General features: G+C 38.6%; 1 protein-coding gene across 2 annotated transcripts in view; it reads right to left on the bottom strand.

The window, feature by feature from the left end:
- Window positions 1-14,692, bottom strand: part of LOC137251072 (uncharacterized) — a 287,201-nt gene that overhangs the window by 33,237 nt on the left and 239,272 nt on the right. The gene's annotated exons all lie outside the window — the stretch shown is intronic.

Genomic DNA, 14,692 nt, shown 5'->3' with positions numbered 1-14,692 from the left:
TAAGTAAACGATTTAATACGTAGAGGTGCTAAGCAAAATAATTGACCTTAAGGCAATTTAATACAATAAGTTGATTTTATGACCATTTCGGAAAAGCCGGATCAAAACATTGTTAATGTCGTTGACATTGGAGCCATTCAAATTTTGATTTTGTGACCATTTAATATGGTCATAACATCGACTGATGTTGTTGTTGTAGCAATGCTTCACCCCATCCAATAGATGCGACCAAGGAAGCAACAAATTAAATAAGGTTACACTGAAATGACAGCCCTTGGTCGGGAAAAATTCCGAGTGGCTCCGGTACATAGAACCAATTGCCTTGTGAAGCAAACATCGACTGATCTTGTGACCATTTGAAGTGGTTGCAATGTTATCATCGTTGACCTGAAGTAACCCCTCTCTTTTTTAGTAAACTAGCTTCTGGTTAATTTCGAAGCCAGTACATACCTAGTGGTAGCAACCTAGATATATTATAAGATGAAGAAATAGATTGCTGGGGGATTAAACCAAGGGTCTTACACTGGCTTTGTGAGATGAAAGTCACATGATACTGTCATATGGGGTGCTGTTGTGGTTGTTGTTGTTATTGTAGCGATGAAGAGTGTTATTGATGTTGACGACCATTTACTGAATATAGATCCGGTACGTTCCGGTAACAAGCATCGTTAATGAATAAGCCCGAACATCTCGGGAATGGTTTAATACGACCAAATTCAATTTTCTGGGCCTTACTGGCCTCCTATTTCTAGTTCTGTGAAGAATTTGGGGTCATCAGAGCTTCGGTTTCAAAAGAAACATTCACCGTGGGTAGGTGAGGCAGATATTTGGGTTGCAGAAGCTATAAATTGCGCTGACATTCCCTTCAGTTCTTTGAGTATTTTAGTCACTTAAGCCTTCTCGTCCGCTGAGGGTGACTGCTGTGGTCATGAACGCTTATTTGTATCAGTGGCTTTCTTGTTATTAAAAATATTGCCACTAACTATCGTGATAAATACTCAACTGGAGAATAGTGCGGTCCAGTAGTAAGCGGTTCAAACATTTTCTATCTTAGGACCTACAGAATTTTTACCAAAAAAATTTTATACCAAAGTGAACGAAATATGTCACCTGTCGTTGCTTCAACATCTCCTTCCCGGCGAGAGCAATAGAGGCATAGACTCAACTGGTGCAATGTTTACTAACAATATCACAGATTTTTTATTCTTCTCATAACAATAAGGAGACTACACGAAAGTCGTGTGGAGTTTTAATCGATGGTGGTGGTCCATTAACGGATATTTATCAGTTAAAAAAAAAAAATAAGTAAATGCTTGGCGCGATTTACCTCCGCAGATATTTGGGTCGTGCTTCCCTTCCTATATGCGTCATGCTCCTATTGATGAGTTACGACCATCGCGAGAAAGATTTGATATGCGTATGTTGATAGAAAAGGGAATTTTTTTAAGCTAATGCCGGATAAAAAATTTTAGCAGAATATCTAGTGATAGTGCAACCTATCTTAAACAACAAGTAAGGATGATTAAGTTCGGGTGTAACCGAACATTACATAATCAGTTGAGAGCTATGGTGACAACATAAGGGAAAATAAACATGTAGGAAAATGAACCAAGGGAAACCCTGGAATGTGTTTGTATGACATGTGTATCAAATGAAAGCCATTAAAGAGTTTTTTATGAGGGAGTGGGCCATAGTTCTATAGGTGGACGCTATTTAGGGATATTGCCATAAAGTTGGATCAGGGTTGACCCTAGAATTTGTTTGTACGATATGGGTATCAAATGAAAGGTGTTAATGAGTATTTCAAAAGGGAGTTATCCTTAGTTCCATAGGTGGACGCCGTTTCTAGATATCTCCATAAAGGTGGACCAGGGGTGACCCTAGAATTTGTTTGTACAATATGGGTATCAAAAGAAAGGTGTTAATGAGTATTTTAAAAGGGAGTGATCCTTAGTTCCATAGGTGGACGCCGTTTCGAAATATCGCCATAAAGGTGGACCAGGGGTGACTCTAGAATGTGTTTGTACGATATGGGTATCAAATGAAAGGTGTTAATGAGTATTTCAAAAGGGAGTTATCCTTAGTTCCATAGGTGGACGCCGTTTCTAGATATCTCCATAAAGGTGGACCAGGGGTGACCCTAGAATTTGTTTGTACAATATGGGTATCAAAAGAAAGGTGTTAATGAGTATTTTAAAAGGGAGTGATCCTTAGTTCCATAGGTGGACGCCGTTTCGAAATATCGCCATCAAGGTGGACCAGGGGTGACTCTAGAATGTGTTTGTACGATAGTGGTATCAAATTAAAGGTATTAATGAGGGTTTTAAAAGAGAGTGGTGGTAGTTGTATAGCTGGTCGCCTTTTCGAGATATCGCCATAAAGGTGGACCAGGGGGTACTCTAGAATATGTTTGTATGATATTGGTATCAAATTAAAGGTATTAATGAGAGTTTTAAAAGGGAGTGGTGGTAGTTGTATATGTGAAGTCGTTTTCCAGATATCGACCAAAATGTGGACCAGGGTGACCCAGAACATCATCTGTTGGATAGCGCTAATTTATTTATATATATAATACCACGAACAGTATTCCTGCCAAGATTTCAAGGGTTTTATATTTCGCCCTTCAGAACTTTTTCATTTTAAATAAAATAAATGTAAGGCGCGATAACCTCCGAAGAGATCTAAGGCCGAGCTTCTCTTCCAATTTGCGTCGTGCTCCTCTTGATTTTTCCCTACAAATTGGCCGGACGGGACCTACATGTTTTATGCCGACTACGAACGGCATCTGCAAGGCAGATGAGTTTTCACTGAGAGCTTTTCATGGCAGAAATACAATCGGAGCGCTTGCCAGACACTGCCGAGGGGAAACCCCGCTTAGAAAAAATTTCTTCTAATTGAAAAATCTTATTTCTAAAATTTTGATGTTGCTTTGCCCGGGAGTTGATCCCAGGGCATACGGTGTGATAGGCGGAGCACGCTACCATCACACCACGGTGGCCGACTTTTTCATTTTATTCTACTTAATATGGTAGGTGTCACAACCATTTTACAAAGTTTTCTCTAAAGTTATATTTCGCGTCAATAAACCAATCCAATTACCATGTTTCATCCCTTTTTTCGTATTTGGTATAGAATTATGGCATTTTTTCATTTTTCGTAATTTTCGATATCGAAAAAGTGGGCGTGGTCATAGTCGTATTTCGTTCATTTTTTATACCAAGATAAAGTGAGTTCAGATAAGTACGTGAACTAATTTCAGTAAAGATATGGCGATTTTTGCTCAAGTTATCGTGTTAGCGGCCATGCGGAAGGACATACGGACGACTGTGTATAAAAACTGGGCGTGGCTTCAACCGATTCCGCCCATTTTCACAGAAAACAGTTAACGTCATAAAATCTATGCCCTACCAAATTTCAAAAGGATTGGGAAATTTTTGTTCGACTTATGGCATTAAAAGTATCCTAGACAAACTAAATGAAAAAGGGCGGAGCCACGTCCATTTTGAAATTTTCTTTGTTTTTTGTATTTTGTTGCACCATATCATTACTAGAGTTGAATGGTTACATAATTTACTTATATACTGTAAAGATATTAAATTCTTTGTTAAACTTTTACTTAAAAAAAATTTTTTTTCAAAAGTGGGCGTGGTCCTTCTCCGATTTTGCTTATTTTTATTAAGCGTACATATAGTAATAGGAGTAACGTTGCTGCCAAATTTCATCATGATACCTTCAACGACTGCCAAATTACAGCTTGCAAAATTTTTAAATTACCTTCTTTTAAAAATGGGCGGTGCCACGCCCATTGTCCAAAATTTTACTAATTTTCTATTCTTCGTCATAAGCTCTACTCACCTACCAAGTTTCATCGCTTTATCTGTCTTTGGTAGTGAATTATTGCACTTTTTCGGTTTTTCGAAAATTTCGAAAAAGTGGGCGTGGTTATAGTCCGATATCGTTCATTTTAAATAACGATCTGAGATGAATGCCCAGGAATCTACATACCAAATTTCATCAAGATACCTCAAAATTTACTCAAGTTATCGTGTTAACGGACGGACGGACGGACGGACATGGCTCAATCAAATTTTTTTTCGATCCTGATGAATTTGATATATGGAAGTCTATATCTATCTCGATTCCTTTATACCTGTACAACCAACCGTTATCCAAACAAACTTAATATACTCTGTGAGCTCTGCTCAACTGAGTATAAAAATAATAATTTGAGGCGAGCTTCATTTCCTATTGCGTAGTGCTCCTTTTTTCCTACAAATTGGAGCGACGGGACGTACATATTTTAGGACATCTCCGAATAGCAGCTGCAAGGCATAGGAATTTTGGCTGTCAAGCTTTCCTTTGCAGAAATATGCTCGGAGTATTTTCGAAATCACTGCCACTTCGGTAAGCAAAGCTTTAAGCCAAGTTTTCTTCCAAGGGATGACGAACCCTACCCCGCAATCGATAATGATGGAATATATGTCCCCCCATCCGATTGTGACGAAGTCAGAATATCAATAACCAGAATGAAAAACAACAAGACCTCGAGCGCTGATGGATTGCCTGCAGAGCTATTCAAATACGGCGACGAGTAATTGATAAGGTATCCGCTTTTTCACAAAATATGGTCGGACATGTGCATGCCCAAATATTGGAATCTAAGTGTCCTTTGCCCAGTCCACAAGAAAGGGGATACTGCAAACTGCGTCAACTATCGCGGAATCAGCCTTCTTAATATCGCATATAAAGTCCTGTCAAGTGTATTGTGCGAAAGACTGAAGCCCACAGTTAATCGGCTGATTGGACCTTATCAGTGCCTGGTAAATCTAGCATCGACCATATTTTCACAATGCGCCAAATCTTGGGAAAAAAACCGCGAAAATATAATTGACATACATCATCTCTTCGTCGATTTTAAAGCCGTCTTCTACAGCATGAAAAGGGGTTGCCTATATGCCACTATGTCTGAACTTGGTTTCCCCGCAAAACTTACATGGCTGTGCATAGTCAGTCAGAATTGGGAAGGACCACTCCGAGCTATTCGAAACTAAACGAGGTTTCAGACAGAGGGACCCCCTATCATGCAATTTCTTTAATTTGATGCTGGAGAAAATTATACTAGCTGCAGAATTTAACCGCTCTGGAACAATATTCTATAAAAGCGTACAATTACTGACATATGCTGATGACATTGATATCATCGGCCTAAACACCCGCGCCGTTAGTTCTGCTTACTTCAAACTGGAAAAAGAAGTGGTAAAGTTGGGTTTGATGGTGAATGAGGAGAAAACGAAGTACCTGCTGTCATCGAGAAAAGAGCCAGCGCATAGGCGTCTTGGCAACCAAGCTACCGTTGGCAGCCATAATTTCGAAATAGTAAAATACTAAGTTTATTTGGGAACCAGCATCAACACTAGCAACAGCATCAGCCCTGAAATCCGGCGAAGAATCAGTCTTGCCAATAAAATCTACGTTGGCTAGTAGGCAATTGAAAAGTAAAGTCCTCTCTCGGCAAACCAAAATCATACTCTACAAGTCACTTATCGTACCAGTCCTGCTATATGCTGCAGAAGCATGGACAATATCAGATGAAACGGCTCTGGGAGTGTTCGAGAGAAAAGTTCTTCGAAAGATTTATGGACCACTACGCGTTGGCAATGGCGAGTACCGAAGAAGATTTAACGATGAGCTGTACGTGCTATACGCAGCCATCAACATAGTCCAGCGAACTAAAACGCAGCGGCTGCGCTGACAAGGCCATGAATGAAAGATGACGCTCCGGCTAACAAGGTGTTTCTATCGGAATCCGCCTATGGGAGCACAGGTAGAGGGCAGCCCCCACTCCGCTGGAGGGACCAGGTGGAAGACGATTTAAACTACCTTGGTGTGACCAATTGGCGTCGGTTTGCAGAGGGAAGAAGCGACTTGCGCGCCTTGTTGGACGGCCATAACCGTTTAAATGGTTAAGCGCCAATTAAGTAAGTAAGTGAGTTTTCTTACAATTTGGGTCTAGCTCCTATTTAGTTTTTTCCTACAAATTGGCGGAATGAAACCTACATATTTAGGCCGAAGATCAACTTTGCCTGTAAATACTTTTTTCTTATTGAAGAACATTTTTTCAAATTTTTGGCGTTGCTTTGCCCGGGACTTGAATTCAGGAAATATCGGTATCGTAGGCGGAGCACGCTACCACTGTGTCGCCGATGGACAAAAGTACATGGGATCATATCCGACTTTGACTTGAAACTGAAGTACTAAATGCCCTATAATTTAGAACTCATAATGTATGAGAGTAATTTAAGTTAATTTCCTAAACTTTGTTATACAATGCTCTACCAAACAATTTTTTCAAAAACTTATACTAAAGAATCTGGAAAGTTTGCTATCCCTTAACGCCTTAATTCAATTTAAGAACAATTTTAGTTAAGCTTGCTTGCAGTTACACAAATAACTTTTCGCAATCATATATGTTTAAACTTTAGAGTGCTTCATTTTTCGGCGATATTTTTTTGTCTTTTTGAAAATCCGATTGCTGAGCTTTTACCCCTCCAGTATACCAAGAAAGAAGCAATTAATATCATAGAAAATTTACCACGCCCGCTCTACTGTGAGTCAAATTTTTTTTAACACCTGCAAATGACTCTGGCAATTTTTTTCTGTTGTGAAGAGAGCTCCAAGTCAATATTTGTTCGTAGAAGGAAGAGGCGCAATGTTTCATTTATTAAAATTCCTCTAGTTAAGCTGCTGTTATGCACATCTAAGCTAATTCGTTAAGCAACTGCAGGCATTATATTTTAACCTTCGACGAAATATTGTTTCCTTGAGGAGCTTTCATCTATTTCGTTTGAATATTAACGTTTACTGAATCGAGAGGCTTTCGTCCCAGATATGGTTGGCCTAATACCTTAATGGTGCTTGTTACCGGAGCACCGGATCTATATCCGGCAAAGGACCACCAACATCGATAACACTCCACAAAACTTTCGGGGAGTATGTTGTTGTTGTTGTTGTGGCGATAAGGTTGCTCCTCGAAGGCTTTGGGGGAGTGTTATCGATGTGATGGTCCTTTGCCGGATACATATCCGGTACGCTCCGATAACACAGCACCATTAAGGTGCTAGCCCGACCATCTCGGGAACGATTTATATGACCACATTAAACCTTCAAACCATCCCTACCTCGCCAATCCCAAGTTGCAGGAGGAGCTTGGGGTCGCCAGAGCCTCGTCTGTTAGTGCAACAGGATTCGCCGCGGATAGGTGAGGTTGACAATTGGGTTTGGAGAAGCTGTAAATTGCGCTGGCAACCTGAAGGGCCGCGCTACACAGCCCCTTTAATCTGGTATTTTAGTCGCCTCTTTCGGCAGGCATATCTACCGCGGGTATATTCTGGACCCCTAACCTGCTGGGGGAATTCGGAGAGTAACTTTATCGTTATTATAACAACAAAATCGGACTTCATTATTCCTGCTAACAGTATATTTGAAAAGGGTGAAACCAAGTAAACTCCACATTCCATTTTCCTATTCAAATGATCCGCAAGGATGGATGCTGGTTTTCTTGTATTTTAGAGATTGTATGCTATTTTGTGATTTCTTTTTGGTTTAAAATTATTACTCCTTTTGAGGACCAGGTTTACCCCCAACTTCTATAAAAGCGTGCACGGTAGTTATAGCCTCCCTGGACTTATCTTTTCCATATCTTTATATCATCGTTTATTTGTATATAAGGTTATTATAAATTTGATTGGATAACGGTTGTATATTATAGCATAAAAGAGACAGATATTCCTCATATCAAAATTATCTGCATCAATCAGATTTTGACAGGGCCATGCTCGGCCGTCTGTTAATATGATAATTTGAGTAAAAACTGAGATACCTTGACCAAATTAGCAAGTTTATAAAATCTTGTATAGATCCAGAATTGTAAGCAAGCTATTCCTGCTATTATTTCCTAAGTGAAGGTCTGCAGAATTTGTTGACTACCTCGTTCACTTATCAAAGTTTTTTTTTAAGTCTAAAGTTATGCTTCACCATTCAAAGGTGATATATTGGTGTTGAAAATGGTCAAAATCAGATTATGATCACGCCCACTTTTTTCGTATAAAAAATTTAAAAAAAATGGAAAAGTGCATTTACAAATACTAATAAAGTGAAAAAACTTAAAAAAAAGTGGATTAACTTTAAACATTTTAATTTAGTAAAGTTTTTGTAAATGGGCGGCGCATCGCCCACATTTATTAGAAATAAATATAAGAGTTTTTGTAAGTCGTTAATCAGAAGCCGCTAGTATCACTTTGCAATTTTGTAGAGTATGTTTCTTGGTATTATATAAAGATCTGAGGAAAATTCGTAAATGACCACGCCTATAGATTAATGGTACGTAACTACTTGCTCCTTTTTAACTAATCCCTCTACAAAATTTTAAATGGCATAAGGCGAACAAAAATCGTTCATTTCTTACGAAATTTGTTTTTGAAATTTTTCATTGGAATTTTTTTTTTATGTGGCATATCCTAAGCCTAGTGCAAAAGCCAGAAACCTACGACGGGTACATCCTATGCCCCATAACCCGCAGGAGCGAGAGAATGTGTATGATTTCGTTTACTTGTGAATCAGCAAAAACAATGTCAGCTAAGAAATAAAACGGAATAACTCGTGCCAAAAAGCGCTACTTTGAACTGAGTAGACAATTGAAAAGTGAAGTCCTCTCTCGACGAAAAAAAAACACATTCTTCAAGTCGCTCATCATACCTACATGATGTACTTAACGGAATCGTGTATGGTGCGTAGAGAAGATGATATGGCTATCAGAATATTATGGAGAAAAGTCTTCTGGAAGATTTGTGGTCATGTCCGTTATGCCGACGGCGAATATCGAAGGAGATATGGCGAAAGTGCAGCGAATAAAAACCCAAAGACTTAGCTGGCTAGATCATGTTATGCGAATGGAAGAAGACTCTCCGGGGTAGAAAGTATTTCAGTAGAAACCGTAATTTAGTAACAGAGTAAGGAGGAGACCTCCACTGAGTTGGAAGTGCCAGGTGGAGTAAGAGATGGCCTCCCTTTGTGTTCTCAATTGGCATTAGTGATCACTAAACAGGGATAACCGGCACAGCTTGTTACGAAACGGCCAAAATCGCTTAGGCAGCTAATCGCCAAATAATGATGAAAAAAATTCACATGTATCTGTATAACATTTTGTATATATAAATATCTAAGAGCGTAAGAAACAGTTCGATTTTGCTCGAACTTAAACTTAATTACTTTTTTCAGTTTGATTTAAGCTCCGATGAATATTTGAGCATCAATCAAGGTTATCTAGTGTTTCTAGAAGTTTGATATTTCTTGAAAAATTCTTTTTAAACAGGAAAATACCTAGATAGAAGTTGTTTGGTGTCAAATTTGTTTCACGTAGGACAAAGAATAAATTACCACCTCAAATGCATTGGAGAACGCCGTGGTGTGGTGATAACATTCTACGCCTACTACACGCACCGGGCAAGGCAACATCAATTTTTATACTCAGCTGAACAGAGCTCACAGAGTATATTAATTTTTTTCGCATAACGGTACCCCGTAACCGCAGAAACTAATTGAGATAGATATAGACTTCTATATATAAAAATGATCTGGGTGAAAAAAGAAATTCATTTAGCCATATCCGTCCGCCCGTCCGTTTGCCCGTAAACACGATAACTTGATTAAATTTTGAGGCATCTCAATGAAATTTGGTATGTAAGTTCCTGGGCACTCATCTGAGGTCGCTAATTAAAATTACTGAAATCCGACTATAACCACGCCCACTTTTTCGATATCGGAAATTTCGAAAAATGAAAAAATGCCATAATTCTATACCAACGGATGAAACCTGGTAAATGGATTGGTTTTTTGACGCAAAATATAACCTTAGAGAAAACTTTGTAAAATGGGCGTGTCACCTACCATTAAGTAGAAGAAAATGAAAAAGTTCTACAGGGTGAAGTCAAAAGCCCTTGGAATCATTGCAGGAATACTGTTCGTGGTGAGAAAGATGATGTTCTGGGTCACGCTATTCCACGTTTTGGCGATATCTCGAAAACGGCTTCACATATACAACTAAGGGCACTCCCTATTAAAACACTCATTAATACCTCTAATTTGATACCCGTATCGTACAAACACATTATAGAGTCACCCCTGGTCCATCATTATGGCGATATCTCGCAAAGGCTTCCACCTTTAGAACTATGACCCACTCCCTTTTAAAATATTCATTAACACCTTTCATTTGATACCCATATCATACAAAGACATTACAGGGTCACCCCTGGTCCATGCGATATCTCGAAAGAGCGTCCACCTATATAACTATGTCACACTCCCTTTTACAATACTCATTAACACCTTTCGTGTGATACCCATATCGTACTAACACATTATAGAGTCCACATTTATGGCGTATCTCGAAAGAGCATCCACCTATAGAACTATGTCCCACTCCCTTTTAAAATACTCTTTAATACCTTCCACTTGATACGCATGTCATACAAACACATTCTAGAGTTACCCTAGGTTCATTTTCCTACATGGTGATTTCCCCTTATTTTGTCTCCAAAGCTCTCAGCTGAGTACGTAATGTTCGGTTGCACCCGAACTTAGCCATCCTTGCTTGCTTAGAAATAAGCTTTTTAAATTTTTTCTATTTGGAAAGCACTCCGAATTTATTTCTGCCACGAAAAGCTTCTCAGTGAAAAACTCATCTGCTTTGTTGATGTCGTTCTGAGTTGGTGTTGGTCCCGTCCGGCAAATTTGTAGGATAAATTAATAGAAGCACGCCGCAAATTGGAAAAGAGAAGTTCGGCCTAAAATCACTGGGTAGGTTATCGCGCCTAACATTTATTTGTTTGTTTTAAATGCATCAAAATTTTACCTTCAGGTAGTTGTTATTTTTTTAAAAAGTGCGGGGTGTTACATGAAAATCGCACTGTTGGTAAATTGTGAATTATTTGAAATATTTTTGTGTTTTAGTAACTTACGAATGCCTCAACAAAACTTTTTCTTATTGTTTTCAATGGAAATTGTTTAGGTAGGGAGGCACTACAACTTCTATTTTTATATCGCCTGCTATACCTACCCCTCATCTCAAACTTGTGTCATGTCTTACACTTGGCAAAATGACTACTAACTGACTGCTCTTCTTTCTTCCTTTCTTGTTTTTGTTATTTTTTTAAGCACTTTTCGAAATGTTTTCTTTTGATAAAATTTTCAAAGCTAAGATGCTTATGCTAGACAATTTAGTCAAAATCTGCAAGTGCACATTGATGTAATTTTTTTACACAAAATATAAGCAACATTTTTTTGTCCAAAACATTTTTGGGATTTTTTTGTTTTTTTGAGTGTTTGTATAAAATTCCTGTATATAAAATGGTGTTTTCGTCTTACTTTATTATATATTTATATACATATACATAAACATAAAGTACGTGTCCATAATTTCTTTTTCAAGAGCTGGCCAGCAAATATAACTTCAGATGTAGAAGAATAAACAAAGCCACGCAAATGGATTCTAAGGCGAACAGCGGCCATGCAAAGAAATGCATTAGATTGGTTTGTTGTTCAAATGCAAAAAAAAATGTATTCACCTTGCTCAAACTAATACTGACTAGGATACAGCTTTCTGCCTCCTACTAAATGGAGCCGCTCCAATAGCAAATCAAGTGTTGATAAGACTGCGATCGGAGACCAGGATAAAGACTAACTTAACGTCCAACATTTGTGACTTCCAGATGAAGAATAACAGAAAGGCCCGGATACGGATAGGGGCATTACAATGTACATGGACGGCTCGTAAGTGAGAAAGGGAACTGGAGCTGGTATATACTCAAAACATCTGCAGGTAAATAAACCACACCCATTTTCTGACTTCAGTATAGTATGGTGGCAGACACCAATGTGATTAAGTCGGAGACCGTACGAAGGTATCTAGTCTTTGCAAGGTTTCTGGGTACAGCGACATCGAGTGGAATGAATTTGCAAGAGAAATAGCCAAAATAAAAGTTCCTAAATGGACACAAGCGAGGCGGCCAGCATCACTACATTGACGTCGGGTTATTACTCATCGAGCCATTTGTTGTTTTGGCATCGCTGTTTCACCATTCACCTGGCAGTCATCCACCTCTTCATCATTCACCAGCTACGTCGTTTCATATGTGCTGATAATTTTGAAACCGATTAGCCACTCACCATCTCAGCATTCATAAAAATGGTAATAATACTTGGCGCGATTTACCTCTGAGGATATTAGGGCCAAGCTTCTCTTCGAATTTAGGTCGGGCTCCCTGTTAATTTGTCCAACAAATTTACGGGGCGTGACCTACACATTTTATTTCGAGCTGTATTTTCACTGAGCAACTTTTCATGTCAGAGATAGAAGGGGGACTCAGCTTGAAAAACTTTCTTCTGATTAAAAAGAAAATTATTTCTAAATTTTGATGTTATCTTGACCGGGACTTGAACCCAGGACCTTCGGCGCCATTGACGGAGTATGCTGTCACCAAGCCGCATCGGTCTCTCAGCAGTCATCATATACCGTTAAATGTCCACCAACAACATTTCCGCCGTTCTACGTTTAGTTTTAATTAATAAATCAACATTTAATGGCTAATCATTAATCTTGACACAATATACGGTTCGGTTTTTCCGACAGCTACCCAGTCACCCCTTCACCGGCTCCAACGTTTCACGCCTGTTACTCCTTGAGACCCATTCAACTGCCGCTCATCTCCATTTAATAGAATCTCTATTTCTTCATAGCTACCCAACCTTCAACATAATTCATCTAACAATCGCTTGTGGTTACTACGACTACTCCGCTGATGGTAATCATTTCGGATTTAGTTGCGGCTTCGATTATCACAATAGCCATTGCTCTCATTTTTATACTCAGCTGAGCAGAGCTCACAGAGTATATTAACTTTGTTCGCATAACGGTAATCCGTAACGGCATAAACTAATCGAGATAGATATATACTTCGATATATCAAAACGAACTGGGCGAAAAAAGAAATTCATTTAGCCATGTCCGTCCGTACATCCGTAAACACGATAACTTGAGTAAATTTTGAGGTATCTTGATAAAATTAGGTATATAGGTTCCTGATCTCAGATCGCCCACTTTTTCGATATCGAAAATTTCGAAAAACCGAAAAAGTGGGATAATTCATTACCAAAGACGGCTAAAGCGATGAAACTTGGTAGGTGGGTTGACCTTATGACGCAGAATAGAAAACTAGTAAAATTTTGGCCAATGGGCGTGGCACCGCGCACTTTTAAAAGAAGGTAATTTCAAAGTTTTGCAAGCTGTAATTTGGCAGTCGTTGAAGATATCAGATGAAACGTGACAGGAACGTTACTCTTATTACTATATGACTGCTAAGTAAAAATTGGCAAAATCGGATTACGAACACGGCCACTTTAAAAAAAAAATTTTTAAAAGTAAAATCTTAACAAAAAATTTAATATCTTTGCCGTATATAAGTAGATTATGTCAACATTCAACTGCAGTAATGATATAGTGCAACAAAATACAAAAATAAAAGAAAATTTCAAAATGGGCGTGGCTCCGCCCTTTTTCATTTAATTTGTCTAGATTACTTTTAATGCCATAAGTCGAACAAAAATTTACCAATCCTTGTGAACTTTGGTAGGGCCATAGATTTTATGACGTTAACTGTTTTCTGTGAAAATGGGCGAAATCGGTTGAAGCCACGACCAGTTTTTATAAACAGTCGTCCGTCTGTCCTTCCGCGCGGCCGTTAACACGATAACTTGAGCAAAAATCGATATATCCTAACTAAACTTAGTTCACGTACTTATCTGAACTCACTTTATCTTGGTATCAAAAATGGCCGAAATCCGACTGTGACCACGCCCACTTTTTCGATATCGAAAATTACGAAAAATGAAAAAATGCCATAATTCTATAACAAATATGAAAAAAGAGATGAAACATGGTAATTGGATTGGTTTATTGACGCAAAATATAACTTTAGAAAAGACTTTGTAAAATGGGTGTGACACCTACAATATTAAGTAGAAGATAATGAAAAAGTTCTGCAGGGCGAAATCAAACGCCCTTGGAATCTTGGCAGGAATACTGTTCATATTCAAACAAATTATCGGTACCCGACAGATGATGTTTTGGGTCATCCTGGTCCACATTTTGGTCGATATCTCGAAAACGCCTTCATATATACAACTAAGGGCCACTCCGTTTTAAAGTACTCATTAACACCTTTCATTTGATACCCATATCATACAAACACCTTCTAGAGGCACCCCTGCTCCACCTTTATGGCCATATCCTGAAATGGCGTCCACAAACTATGGCCCACTCCCTTTTAAAATACTCTTTAATACCTTTCATTTGAAACCCATGTACAAACACATTCCATGGTTCCCTAGGTTAATTTTGCTAAATGGTGATTTTCCCTTATTTTGTCTCCAAAGCTCTCAGCTCAGATTATGTTACACCCGAACTTAGCCTTCCTTACTTGTCTAGTCTTATTTCGTTATTTAACTCAAAATTTACAAGTGCTTGGGACTCACACTGTATTTTATCACTCCTGCCGTAATCATCGAATTACGCAACTGACTCAACAATATTTACATTGAAGCATGGTAAAACCTTTAATACATATTAAAATAAAAA

This window comes from Eurosta solidaginis, chromosome 4 (assembly GCF_040869045.1).
Source record: "Eurosta solidaginis isolate ZX-2024a chromosome 4, ASM4086904v1, whole genome shotgun sequence".
NCBI classification, from domain to species: domain Eukaryota; kingdom Metazoa; phylum Arthropoda; class Insecta; order Diptera; family Tephritidae; genus Eurosta; species Eurosta solidaginis.
This window is presented reverse-complemented; position numbering and strand designations above follow the sequence as displayed.